General features: G+C 44.1%; 1 pseudogene; it reads right to left on the bottom strand.

Annotated features, from left to right (window-relative positions):
- Positions 1-1,269: 1,269 nt before the first annotated feature.
- LOC137544027 (cell division cycle-associated protein 7-like) lies at positions 1,270-14,532 on the bottom strand (annotated as a pseudogene).
- Between the last annotated feature and the right edge of the window lie 290 nt (positions 14,533-14,822).

Here is a 14,822-nt window from a genome sequence, read left to right as displayed (position 1 = left end):
CTATCAAGGACAAACAGTGTCAGAAGTGCAAGAAGGGGATGGGGAACAGTTTATTAATGATTACTACTAATAAAAGCACCTATAGAAGTGATTACCAGCATAGGACCAATAGAGAGCCAATACGGTGGTAGAGAGTGGGCCCCTCTGCAGTTTCTACCTCTGAACCCCCTATTGTTACACCACTGTTCCCACCCCATTTTTTGCCATGGCACATTCACTGTCCCTTGGTGCCCCAGATATCCCAGGATCCTAGCAGCTTTGACAAAGACAAATGTATCTCTAATCAGATTCAAGAGATACATTTGTCAAATCTGCCCATAATCTGATGTACGAGCTCCTTTATGCTGGATACACACCATACGTTTCCGCGTTCGATGCGTCCGTCGATACGATTTCCGACATGTCCGATTCGCGGTTCGATGGATCGTTAGGTTGATTTGCCATACTTTACATGGCATTCAACCTATAAATAATCGAAATGCGCTCGGTAATCGAATCGATGCGTATCGACGGACGCGTGCGACGTAGAAACTCATGGTGTGTATTCAGCATTAGGGTCCCCTTTTCCTGGCGCCAAAAGTTGGGAGGTATGACAATGGGCATGATTCACAAAGCTTTTTCACCTTATGTTACTTTTAAGCTTACAAAGGAGGAAAAATATAATTAAGATAAGAAAAGTAATATTGAAATGAAGTTAATCAGGAATAACTGAGTAATTATTTTGTTTGTAAATGTGCTGAAAGGTTATTTATAGTAATTGTCATTTATGAGAAGTTGTGTGAATAAACCCCATTGTAGGCAGACTGAGACACTACTGTAGCTTAAACTATAGTTTTGTAGTTAAACTGTTTCCTTACTCTGGTTCTACCTCTGACACTACAGTTATCCTTAGGTTTTGGGGCTCCATGTAAGACTCACTAGGGCCCCAAACTCCTTAGTTACACCACAGTTACTTGTTATGCTTCTGGTCTAGGTTACACATTAACTGCCTTATGATAGTTTGCTGTGGCCCAACTACAATTCATTGTGCCCTGCCACCGCGCCCCCCCCCCCCCCCCGATCTGAAGTATAGGCCCCGGTATCAGAGGAAGGGGAGGTTAGTAGTTGGCCACCCCCTTCTCCAATTGCAGGGGCTGCTCCCCTCTAGTTACACCCCTGATAGTTTGTGCTTTTGGATAATTCTGATCATATGGCATGTGCTTTTTTTATTCCCTTGATTTGTGCTATAGGATAATTTATTACCAGTCAACATGAGCAGCAAGAGACACATTTAAATATACATTTTATTAAAACAAAAAAGCAAGTAACATTAAAAAAAAAACACACAAGACTGTCTTCTGTCACACTAAGGTGACTCGTCACTCTCCTCCCCCTTCTTACTCGACAGACTGAAGGAAGAGAAAGAGTTTAAAGTCAGTAATACAGACAGGAGGCCAGTAAAATTATAACTTAGAAACAGATACTTTCAACCTTCCTGTTTGGGGGGGGGGGGGGGGGGGGGGGGGGTCTAAGACTACTAAATCTTGGGGAGAAGAACAAACACCACTTTCCAACATTAAAACCTCAGATTGCCCCACTTCCCAATAACCCATTCCAGTCTATTATCAAGTATGGCAAATGCTGGCTTAGCCATTCAGGAAAGTACAAGTCTGCTGGACGTGTGCCAGTTATTGAAATAAAGCCATGTGTAGCCAAGTGTTATCTGTACTAGAACATTACAATGCACACAGAGCAGGATCATCCACCAGGCAACCTAGGCAGGTGCTTGGGCCCCTTGACACCCAGTGGGCCCCTTGACACCCAGTAGGCCCCAACTGCCACCTCTTTTCACCTCTGTTCAGCTTACCAAAAGGACCACAAGGGGACCCCAAACTACCTTGCCTAGGACCCTATTATAAAAACATAAAAACACACCTTAATCCATCTCTATGTGCACCATGCACTCCTACACTGACCGCATCCATTCAGAACATGATCCTGACCTTAATTACCCAATGGTACCTACAGAAGCATTTCCCCATTCTTCCTACAGCTGGGACTAGAGTGCCCATATTCTCACATAACTCAATGCTGCACAGTAGTTGGGAACCTTAAAGTGAACCTCCGGACTAAAAATCGACTCAGCAGCACTGAAAAGGCTTGGTGTTTCTTTAACAGTTTCACAGCATCAGAACTTTGTTTCTCTTATACAAGCCTCATTTTTAGCTGCACAGAAGAAAACTGCCTGGGCTTTTTTCCCCTAATGCTGTGCAAAGCATGATGGGATTTCTGATGTTGTTGCTCTTGTTCTGCTGTTTTGGTGCAATTTTTTTTTTTTTACATTTTTAATTTGACATTTGAAGCCTAGTGTGTGCAGCTGGGAGGGGTAATCAAGACACAGGACAGTTGGAACTGTGTCTCCTGCTCCTTGTCACCTCCTTTCAACCAAAAAGATGGCTGCCCCCATGACAAAGATGGCAGCCCCCATGAATCACAAACATTTGCCTGTTCTTTAAAAACAGGGTGGGTAAGAGATTATATTACCTATCTATTCTAATTAACATAACTAATGTAACTTAATGACAGTATGTTTGTTTAGGCTGAAGTTCCCCTTTAAAGCAGAGCCGGATTAAGGCTAAATGGGGCCCTAAGCAAAGTAACTGATTTGGGCCCCCCATCATGTCATAATAGAATCAGAAGATGCACAGCAACATGCCGCACACAGCGGGGCAGCTGAGCTACTGGTTGCTATGGGCAACAGCCCGTTTTCCTCTGTAGGTGCACAATGCAGGGAATAGCAGCAGCAAAATGCAGCGTGAGAGATGAATGGCTGGGACATTTGCACTCAGGGGCTGGGGCACCCCTGTGAAGAGGGCACCAGACAGATATCACAGCAGCAGCACTTTCCCCCTGCATCTCCAGCCTGGCAAAAGCAGAAAGCTCTGGACACCGCCAAACCAGAAGCCGTTCCCCAGACAGAATTACCCCCATCACCGAACAACCGATTTCCTCCCAAACTAGACAGCCACCATGCAGCCTCCATCCCAGTGAATACGATAGTCCAGCAGAGAAGGCAGCCGCAGTGGGGGAGAATGACAGCACCAGATGACTCACATTCACCTATTGCGATCCAAACAATAGAGGTCCCATCATCCGGAGCCCATCTGTCTCCTCTAGAGTGCTGCCGCTCTGTTACTACTATTACTACTTCCTGTCTGATCTGAGAATCAGGAAGTTCAGAGATAGCGGCTGCACTGTAGCAGAGATAGATGGGTTTCAGATGACATGATCTCTATCGCTTGGATCATGGATAGGTGAGTGAGCGTTTGCCATCTGCTGCTATCATTCTTGCTGCAGCTGTGGTTCTCTGTGGGAAGGGAGGGCGGAGTGGGCAGCGGCAGAGCACACAGTAGCAGTAGGGGGACCTAGGAGGAGAGCCTGGCTCTGAAGACAATCAGCAGCGCACGGCATCATTTGACAAGACAAACAACATTTATATCGCGCTTTTCTCCTGGCGGACTCAAAGCGCCAGAGCTGCAGTCACTAGGACGCACCTTATAGGCAGTAGCAGTGTTAGAGAGACTTGCCTAAGGTCTCCTACTGAATAGGTGCTGGCTTACTGAACAGCCAGAGCCGAGATTCGAACCCTTAAAGAGACTCCGAGCAGTGCCTGTGGGTATGCCTTTAAGCATACCCACAACTAATTACATCCTCACACCTACCAGCATGATGTTTGTAATTATATCCCCCTGGGTTCCTTATATTTCATTGCATTGTGCTGAATCGAGCTGCCGACTTTGGAGAAAAGTCGTCCTGAATTCGATCGCGAAAATAGCGAAAACTAAAAGGCATAGGGTGGCAGTTTATATATCATTGGAAAGAGGAGAAAGAGAGCTTTAAAATGATATGCATCTTTCCATAGTTACTGCACTGCTCAGAGTCCCTTTAACCATTATACCATCCAACCACCGCTGACAGGATGGCGAGGGCTGGTTTATGTGCTGATGGGGCCCTTTTGACTCTGAATGGGGCCCTAAGCGACTGCTTTTGTTGCCTGGTTGGTAATCCAGCCCTGCCTTAAAGTCTGCAACCTAAAGAGAATACTGGTCCATCATTGACTGCTGGAAGCAAGGATAAGCTCAGCATGTCCAGTAGCTATTCTATGACCAGTGGAAGCACCAACATTGGAACTGGGCTTACCGACAAGGGTGGAAACCCACTGGTACATGCCTATTCGTAGAAGTTAGTGCATTATACAGAAATCCTACATATGTTATGACTAAGTCCACCAGCCATTTAACTGAAAGTCATTAATTCTCTTTCAGTGTGCAGCTACAATCACTTTTTCAATCAAACCATCTAGAAAAAAAATACACAGCTTTATTTACACTCACCTAAAGGATTATTAGGAACACCATACTAATACGGTGTTCAACCCACTTTCACCTTCAGAACTGCTTCAATTCTACGTGGCATTGATTCAACAAGGTGCTGAAAGCATTCCTTAGCCCTGAGTAAGGGCTAATGACTTATACTCACCCCACCATCTTGCAGTTGGAGATTTGTGGGATGCACATCCAGGGCACGAAGCTCACGTTCCATCACATCCCAAAGATGCTCTATTGGGTTGAGATCTGGTGACTGTGGGGGCCATTTTAGTACAGTGAACTCATTGACATGTTCAAGAAACCAATTTGAAAGGATTCAAGCTTTGTGACAAGGTGCATTATCCTGCTGGAAGTAGCCACCAGAGGATGGGTACATGGTGATCATGAAGGGATGGACATGGTCAGAAACAATGCTCAGGTAGCCCGTGGCGTTTTAACAATTGGCACTAAGGGGCCTAAAGTGTGCCAAGAAAACATCCCCCACACCATTACACCACCAGCCTGCACAGGCATGATGGATCCATGTTATCATTCTGTTTACGCCAAATTCTGACTATCAAGACTTATCAGACCACGCTACATTTTTCCAGTCTTCAACTGTCCAATTTTGGTGAGCTTGTGCAAATGGTAGCCTCTTTTTCCTATTTGTTGTGGAGAGGAGTGGTGTCCGGTGGGGTCTTCTGCTGTTGTAGTCCATCCGCCTCAAGGTTGTGCGTGTTGTGGCTTCACAAATGCTTTGCTGCATACCTCGGATGTAACGAGTGGTTATTTCAGTCAACGTTGCTCTATCAGCTTGAATACGTTGGCCCATTCTCCTCTGACCTCAAGCATCAACAAGGCATTTTTGCCCTCACAGGACTGCCGCATACTGGATGTTTTTCCCTTTTCACACCATTCTTTGTAAACCCTAGAAATGGTTGTGCATGAAAATCTCATTAACTGAGCAGATTGTGAAATACTCAGACTGGCCCGTCTGCCACCAACAACCATGCTACGCTCAAAATTGCTTAAAATCACCTTTCCTTCCCGACATTGTTTGGAGTTCAGGAGATTGTCTTGACCAGGACCACACCCCTAAATGCATTGAAGCAACTGCCATGTGATTGGTTGATTAGATAATTGCATTAATTAGAAATTGAACAGGTGTTCCTAATAATCCTTTAGGCGAGTGTATAAACCTATGGGGAGCAAAGAAATCCAAGTCTACAGATAATATAGTACTTTTACCTGTTAAGGTAGGAATGAACATCACTGTAGCCGCGATAGCGGGCTAAAGGGAACAGAATGCCGGTAGCACAGCGACCTTCCCTCTGCCGGCAGAAGCTGCAGTTACAGATTCCTCTGCATGGTGGGCAGGTCCAGTCCTAGAACAAATAAGTTGTAGTTAAAAATACTCACTGTCATGACCTGTGCATTTCCCTTCCTTTTAAAGTGAAAAAAAAAAAAAATATAATAAATGAGCATAGAAGCAACATACAAAACCCTCAAGAAAGTTAAGTGGGGAGAGGAATACAAATAGTCAGTCCCTTTGGCATTTCACTTTGTGAAATTTAAGCATAATGTGAGCCAACTTAGATGGCAGTTGTTGGAAGAGGAAGCGGGAAAAAAGGGCGCATGCCGCTAGTGGACAAAAAGGGCGCCGCCATTCACTCATAATAAATAGCGTTTAATGGGCGCCGAGCAGGAAAAAAGGGCGCAGGACATAAACGTTTACAAACGGCGCCAGGAGATTTTTAATGATTTAAAAGTGTGCTTGTGGTAATTTACGCTTGTAAAATGCACCCGTGCCGAACAACGTTTATAAAAATACTAAACTTAGTTGTCTTATTTAACGAATTAAAACATTTAAAGTTTTATCCCTTACTGTTTGTAAAACATTCACAAAATAAAGCGATCAGTACGTAACGTAAATTGCAAAATATTTTTTGCATCCACAATTACTAAAACATTATCCACATAATAAAGGGGGGTCTTAGGTTTAGGCACCAACAGGGGGGTCTAGGGGTTAGGGATAGGTACAGGGAGGGTTCTGTGTAAGAGTAGGCTTAGGTATAGTTTTAGTAAAATTTTAGTAATAATTACTAATGTTTTACAACACGTAGTTATATTTATATCATCGTTAAAGAATATTTTCAGATATTATAACAAACCGTAAAAGAATATTTTCAGATATTATAACAAACCGTAAATGAAGGTTATTCACAATAATATAGAATTATAACAATTAAACATAGTTGTTTTCATAAATGTAATTATAAGTTTAACTTTAGAAACAGGGAAGATTAACGTTTTCACAATTTCCGACTTCATAAACATTTAATGATTTATAATTGTTAAACCTTATTTGTAAACGAAATATAGCACACTATTTTTATAAACCCCATTAATGATTATTATTTAGAGTTTACACCCCGCGTCCCTTTTGTCCGGGCGCCCTTTTTGTACGTACGCGTTGGAAGAAGTTGTAGTACAAGATCAGGAACTGAAGGCTTATAGAAATACCCTGCTGAGACTTGAAGCTTGCTGCATGGGCAGGCTGGGGACTGTTACCTGGTGGCCAGTGTTGCCAACTCATCCCTTTAATTACTGACATGAATTATACAGGTTTTGTGGCTAGGTAGATGCAGTTAAGGCACTGATTAGCCCCAGAACCTGTATAACTTAGATGGGTCAGTAATTAAGGGGATGAGTTGGCAACACTGCTGGTAGCCTCAACAAGGACTTCAGTCTCAGATACTTTATCTAAGTCGTTTTGCTGCTCTTGACCTTGGTAAGGGCTAATGACTTCTACTCACCCTACCAATTGTTTGGGTGTGGCAAGAATAAGATCAATATATTTTTCACTTTTATGTCAGAAGCCTGAGCACTTGATAAACAGCGACAGGCCCAAAACGTTGTGCTGGTCTTTTATATGTTGCCATCACCACTACTAAATGCAGTAAAAAGAAGTTGATACAAATTCTTGGAGAGTCTAATCCTGTGAGGGAATTTTGTGCATAGTGTGGTACTAGACAAGACAGCTTTTTCTCTTTAAAATTTCAATAAACACCAGATAGAATAAAAGCTTCAGAGTTCCATTCTGGCTGCTGCCATGATTGTAATCGTAGGTTAAGTGTCAGAACTAAACATCTCCCTTAGTGCTGATTCACACTACGCAAGCTTTTTAACCGCTGGAGATTTTAAAAGCTCTTGCTAATCTAATGCAATGCCATGGGGGATTTTTACAAAATCACATCACTCCAGTGTGAACACACAAGCAGGCCTGGATTAACATCACAGGAGCCTACAGGCACAGATGTCCTGGCACCCTCCATGATCCTACAAACCCCCACTGGACCACACTGCAAGTGTGCTGGCTGGCCCAGCTGTCACTTCCCTTATCAGTCATCGGTAGCTACAGCAAGATGCCCCTTAGTATTAGGTAGCCAGAGGTAGCCTTAGTATTAAAGTTGTCTGACTGAAGGGAGATCTCAGTGGAATGCTGAGAGCCTGGTGAGTAACCATTTACACTCCGCCCCGGACTCAGCATAAGGAAAAAGGGAGAGGGTTGCTGGGGAGGGGAGTGACCCACCTTTACATCAGGTGCCTGTAGGCACATGCCTACAGTGCCTTATGGTAAATCTGGCCCTGCACGAAGGATAACATTAGCAAGAGCTTTTAAAATCACAAAGCGCTTAGCTCTTGTAGTGTGCACCAGCCCTTAGACAGGTTGGAAACAACTTACAGGATCTAGAAGAGCTTTCCGCACATCTTCTCCATATCTATTCCTCAGACAGGGACCACAGAACTGCCCTTGAACACCTCGACATTCTGCATTGCGACAGTTTGTCTTGGTGTCTATAGTCTTCTGTCTACACTGATGGCAGGTGGAGCCCTGAACAAGACAAAATGGACAGGAAGTGGATTTGATTGGTACAGTTGGAGTATAAGATCATTTCAGTGCATGTAACTGGGACTAACAAGCTACTTACATGCACAGCATTGTACACCTTCTCCTTCACATTATCAGCGACATTATTCAGCTCATCCTCAGTTATCTCCTCTACTGGACGGACCACGTGTGGAATGAGATGGACGTTAGGCCGAGTGGTATGCCGGGTGCTTTGCCGCCTTCTTATTGGTTCTCTCTGGAGGTTTTTGAACAGAATACATAACTGACGGAGAGACTCAACTAGCGACTTCCATCTACACACACACACACACACACACTTTTTGGAACAAAATACATAACACTGCTATTTAACTTGTCACCGACCTCTTCTATTAGCTGGTCCTCCAGGCTCTGATGGTCTTTGCTGTCTTCACCAGAAAAAGACACAGAAAGTCCCATAGAGCGGGTCACACGGCGAGCTGCGCGATCTGGATTCTTCCTAGGTTCTGTTACAGTGAGAGACCCTCTAGGGCGTCTTTGGTACTTCTGAGAGGGGAAAAAAAAACCTCCTTTGCTATTGCGGTATCAGGTCAGCATCTCATTGACCATCTCTGGTGAGGACATTGGTGCTGGGAAATAACCACCGACTCCAACCTACAACTTCCCACTGCTTTATGTGCACCGTCCTGAATAACCACAAAACAGCACCTGCTGGATTCATACAAGGATAGAAAGGCTGAACACTTACCGGGGTACTACCGCTCTGGTTGTCCAAATTTGGCTCCAAATGTCCCGGCAGCTTCTCCAGGTCTGCCATAAGTTTGGCCAACTGTGAAGTGGCAGAACAGAAGCATTGTGAGAAATGGGTTATTTAGGCTGTGAAGTATAGGTATACAGCTTTTACAGATTCTGCTCAAACAGGGTCAGTATAAAGTAACCACTAATCTCTTCCTTCTCCATACTTCTGAAAGCTTGATGGGTGCATGCTATGCCCTAGCATAGTCACTGCAAATGCCGCAAGCCACACATGCCATATATTCCAAAGCACTCATGATTTGGGCATTTTGCATTTTTTTCACATTTCTGCTGCGGGTGGGGTTAAAAAAAAAAAAAAAAAAAAAAAGGGACTGCTCAGCTCGATCCTGCGTGCCATTAGCATTTCAAATATACACAGTATGTACATTGCTGGGATTTAAGGCAAGCAAACGTTTCAAATATAAGAGAACCAAGACAAAGCAACTTCGGCATGGTTTCATACAGCACAAGTGTGCCCAGCCATAGGAAAAATTTAAGGCTAAGCACACCAATTTGCATTAAAGCTCCACAAGCGTGAAACATTTTATAATGTAAAATACATGTAAATATATACAAATGAGAAGTAGGTTTCTGCCAGTAAAATGAGCCATACATTACTCTATGTTGCTGTTATTTACAGTAGACCAATCTGACAGAACCAACAGGTTTTTAGACTAGTCCATCTCTTTTTTTTTGGGGGGGGGGGGGGGGGGGGGGAGGGATTCTCAGCAAGGCTTTTATTCTTTATAAAGACATTCCCCTAAAAGGATTTGTGCAATGATGCTGGCCTCCCTCTGTACACTTTTCTGGCAGTTGGGCCAGGGCAACTGCCATTTACAGGCGCTTTTGAAAACAAAAAACCCTGAGCATCTCCCCCCCCCCCCCCCCCCCCCCCACACACCAAGGAGATGTGCTAGTCCAAAACCTGCCAGTGCTGTCAAGATTTCTACTACCTACTGTTTGTGACAGCAATATAGGAGAAAATGTATGGCTCATTTTACTCTGGGAGAATAGTACTTATTTAAAATGTTACCATTTTCAAGATAGTGGTCCTCAATAGGGAAGCTTGCTTCCTTTTAATTTAACACACTAGGGTTCAGCTTGTTCAGGTGAAAAACCAAAACCACTATGCTTATGGAATACTTTAGAAGTGCTCGCTTCTGAAGGTGAAGTGTCTGCCTGGTTGATATCACATTAGAACTTCCAACACATACACTTTGTTTCAGATATTTTTACAGCAGTTTGGCCGGTTTCATTCAAAGAAACAAAAACACACCATACATATACACATAGCATGGCACATGCCAATCCCAACAGTTTTCATTACAACAGCAGAGGGTCTGACATTTGTAGCATGTTTGCAAACTTTTACCGATACACAGTAAAGTTTACAACCAAAGAAAATCTAGTTTCAGATGAGCTAAGGGTGCAGTCACACTGCCATCAGGTGGGTTGCAGAATAAATCTGAATATGAACTCGCTGCCCCTACAATTCTATAGGGGTGTTCACATCTATGCATTGTCAGGGAGGGATCACAGATTATTCCCCGCAAGCATTTTGTCACACAATAGTGCACTCACTTTTTTTCTTTTTACAGTAGCCATTGATTTCAGTTTAAAAACCACATGCGTTGTGCAGGTTGCGTTTTTTTATTACACGTTAAGCAGAATCACATATGCCTTCAAAAGGGCATAGGGACTAAAGAGATTTTATGCATTTTTGTATGCAGCAAAACACTGCTGATTTGCTCAAGTGCGACTCCTGCCTGAGTTATTCTAACTTGCTGCATGGCTGGTGTAACACATGCAGTGTCAATTGCAGCACACACTGCAACATGCAGTGTGAATCTTAAAAAGTATGTTTTTTTTATCTGCCTTTAGAACCCTTTCACACTTTGTCCATTGCGTTGCAGAATAATTCTGCATGCCAACTTACTGCCCATACAATCCTATCTGCCTGCTCACACTGCATGGCAACTGATCACGTTAGTCTAACTCTCTGCATGCAGGCTTTGAAGTCTAATGTCTAGTCTCCATTGTGGTTCATACTCCTAATGCATGCAGTGCACAGTGCAAATCCAGCCTGAGGGCTGGAACCCACAGGAGCGCTTTTGGCAGCGTTTTGGCAGCACTGCGATACGCTAGCAGTTTGCCAAAACGCTGGGCTAATGTTAATGGATGGGGCAACTTCCACAGGAGCGTTTGCGTTTCCCAGAAACGCAAACGCAGGACCTGCAGCATTTTGGGAGCGTTAGCGCTTCAATGTAAAGTATTGAAACGCTAGCAGAAACGCTCAGCAAAACCTAAACTGAGCAGTTTTGCTAGCGTTTTGCGGTTCAGCACACTGTAACAAAATGAAAAATAATTCACAGGACCAATCAGGATAAAAACGCAAAACGCTAGGCACCCGCTGGGGAAAAAAAAATACAATGTTGCAAAACACGACCAAAAACGCGCATGAATCCGCTTGCAAACCGCTAGCGGTTGCGTTTTGCGTTTGCGGTTTTCAGTGGGTTCCAGGCCTAAGGCTGCATTCACAGTGAGACGTTACAGGCACACGTTAGTGCAGCCTGTAACGCTCCCCAACGCACAGCAATGTAACTGCAATGGGCTGTTCAGTGCCCACGTTGCGTTACATTGTAACGCTGCACGTCAATCTAAAGTGCAGCATGCTACGGCGTTAGAGCGGCTTTGCCATGTTAGCCTGCTTGCACAGGCGCAGTGATTAGTCACATAATATTCACTGCACTGTGCTGACGTCACTGGCAGGACCACGTGATGTGGAGTGTTCCGCTCATGTGGTCTCCACCAGCGCATGCGTACTATAGTACGCATCAAAGAGCCGCTTAACGTGGCTCTTTGCTAACGTCCTCTGCCACCACCACGCGTTGCGTTAGGTGCACGTTATGCGACCTTAATGTAGCACCTAACGCAACATCTTAGTGTGTAAGAAGCCTTAGGGTAAACCAGCCAAATGACTAAATCTAGCCATACATATGGCGATTTTGTGGTCCGATAAAATTATCAAATTGGTTGGTTGATCAAATGAAAAACAGTGCCAAAACAAGCATGCCTGATCGATAGAGAAGATGAAGATAAAGATAGAGAGCTATAGATATATAATCATACAGAATGTGTTTTTTCATCTGGATGCAGAGTCCTTATACTCCTGAAAGCCAATCACACAAGAAACTGCCAGTGCAGATAAAAAGCAGTATATAAGGCCTCTTGCACACTTCATGCGATTTCGATTTTTATACAATCCGGTTTAAAAAAAATATTTCAGAATCGCATGTAATGTGCAAGAAGCCTAATACCCAGCCCCTTAATGCTCTAAATTCTGCAACCATACATATGTAGAATCCAGTTTCCCAGCATTGCTACCCACCATGGCTTTGTTATCCTGAATATTTTTGGCCCTTCGCTGCAGAAATTCATTAGGTTCATCCTCAGAGGAGCTAGACTGGACCGCTGGAGGGCTGCTCTTCTGAATCCGAAGATGAGAGAACAAGTTCCTCTTCAGACTCCTCGCTGCTAGAGTTATATACAACCTTCTTTAGTGCCACTCGAAGGGAGAACCTCTTCTCTTGTCGTGGTGCTGATGCATCTGATGACTTAGGCATGGTGTATCTACAAAAGCGCAATGGGGCTACATGTTAATACTGGGGTAAAGACAGTTACCAGGGTAACCTACAGCAACTCAAAAACTTTACCAGCACAAGTCCACGTAAAGAGGAACTGAAACAACAATTAGACTAATACATTATTCAGGATACCCCATTTTACATTATCATGATTTCAGCATCAGAATGCTTCCCATCACAGGCATCCGCATATAGGAGCAAAAAGGGGCAGCCAGCCGTCCCCCTTCTGGCCAAACAAACCAGCGCATACACCAGACACGTGTCTCCCGCCTGTCCCCAGTGCCTATGTAACAGGCAGCGTCAGACCTCCCATCAGCCAGCGACCAGTAAGAAGCGGGCACTAGCACCTCGCAGACATGATATATATGCCTGTTACATGATAGGCAGTGGGGACAGACATCACAGTGAGTGGGGGTCCCTGTCACTACCTAAACTGAGGGACACCTGTGTTGGAGGCGCTCACAACCTAATCCCTACTAGTCCTAGTCTAATGTCCCACAATTGCTAAATTCATGTTCCACCTGTGACCACACCCTATATCGACGTAGGAGAGAGAAAAAAAAAAAGTTAGGGGAAAATACTACTGAAGGGGCCCAGGTGCTGAAGCAAGTCATTTTGGTGCACACTCTTCCCCACGCTGTGCCTGACCTGGGTGGCACCATAGACCTGTTATGTCACCACACAGCAGCGTCATTTGGGTGTCGGCGATTGCTGGGCCCCAAGATTACGTCTCCCTCAGAGTTGCTACAACTTGGAAAGGAAATATTAATTGGCACCACCCGGAGTTTGTGAGGCAGCAGGGTGAGCGGTCATTCAGCTCACCCTGCACCAAAAAGCCATGTAGGCCCCAGGTGGTGTTGCTCACTTCAGGACACACAAACAATCCGCAGTGATGCACCTTGCCAGCAGTAAATTTAAGACTGTAAATCAGCATGATGATTTTACACTGGGCAAATATAGGCTGAATTTCTAACTTACTACTACTACTTTCTGCCAGGGAAGTGGTTTATGTCTAATTCCTTCTCAGCAAGGGGTTTCGCTATAGTCCGACCCAGTCAAAAACTGTCACTTGCATATCTGGTTTTTAATTCTCAGGCAGAGAAGGGAAAAAACAAAACAAAACAAAAAAAAAAAAACACATTTGTGTGCTTAGCACTGTACATACATGTCTATAATCATGTCATCTCATGTAATCCTTTAAGGTACTACAGGTAATTGACACACTTATTAAAACTTCAACCCAGTCAGTACAGTTAGGCTTCTTGCACACAGGGACAACGTGCGCCTGTAACGCTCCCCCAACGCACAGCAATGTAACACAAGTGGGCTGTTAACACTGGCCACGTTGCGTTACATTGTAACGCAGCAAAGTGCTGCATGCTGTGCGTTAGACTGTTTGCACATGCTCAGTCATGTTGGGGAGGAGGGGAGAGCGGTGCCCGATAACGTCCCCTAAACGCAACGTCCTGGTGTGTAACTAGCCTAAAAGTAAACCTGCATTAAAAAAATAAATAAATAAAAATAAAAATAAAGTCCAGCAAACAGCACTCAAGGCTCCAGACTCCTATTTAAAGAGGAACTCCAGTGAAAATAATGTAATAGGAAGAAAAAATAAAAAGTGCATTTTTACAATAATTATGTATGAATGATTTAGTCAGTGTTTGCCCATTGTAAAAGCTTTCCTCTCCCTGATTTACATTCTGACATCAATCACACCACCGTACTGCTGGCAAGTGATAGGTCACTAGAAGTAGCTGCTGCTTGATTTTTTTTGGGCAGTTGAAAACAGCTGTAAACAGTCATTTCCCACAATGCAACAAGGTTCACAGACCGGAAACTGCCAGGACCATGGTCTTCCTGTGGGAGGCATTTCACCACAATATCAGCCATACAGAGCCCCCTGATGATCTGTTTGAGAAAAGGAATAGATTTCTCATGTAAAAGGGGGCATCAGCTACTGATTGGGATGAAGTATCATTTTTGGTCACGGATTCTCTTTAAGGCCCAGTGCACACCAAAACCACTAGCAGAGCCACAAACCGCTAGTGGTTTTTGGAGCGGATTTCAGAGTGAATCTAGGCATGTTTAGAGTCGTTTTCTAAACATACCTAGCGGTTTTGGGTGCGTTGTGTAGCAGATTACGCA

Source organism: Hyperolius riggenbachi, chromosome 2, assembly GCF_040937935.1.
Source record: "Hyperolius riggenbachi isolate aHypRig1 chromosome 2, aHypRig1.pri, whole genome shotgun sequence".
In the NCBI taxonomy this organism is placed as follows: Eukaryota; Metazoa; Chordata; class Amphibia; order Anura; family Hyperoliidae; genus Hyperolius; species Hyperolius riggenbachi.
The sequence above is the reverse complement of the archived record's forward strand: the minus strand, read 5'-3'. Positions and strand labels throughout refer to the sequence as shown.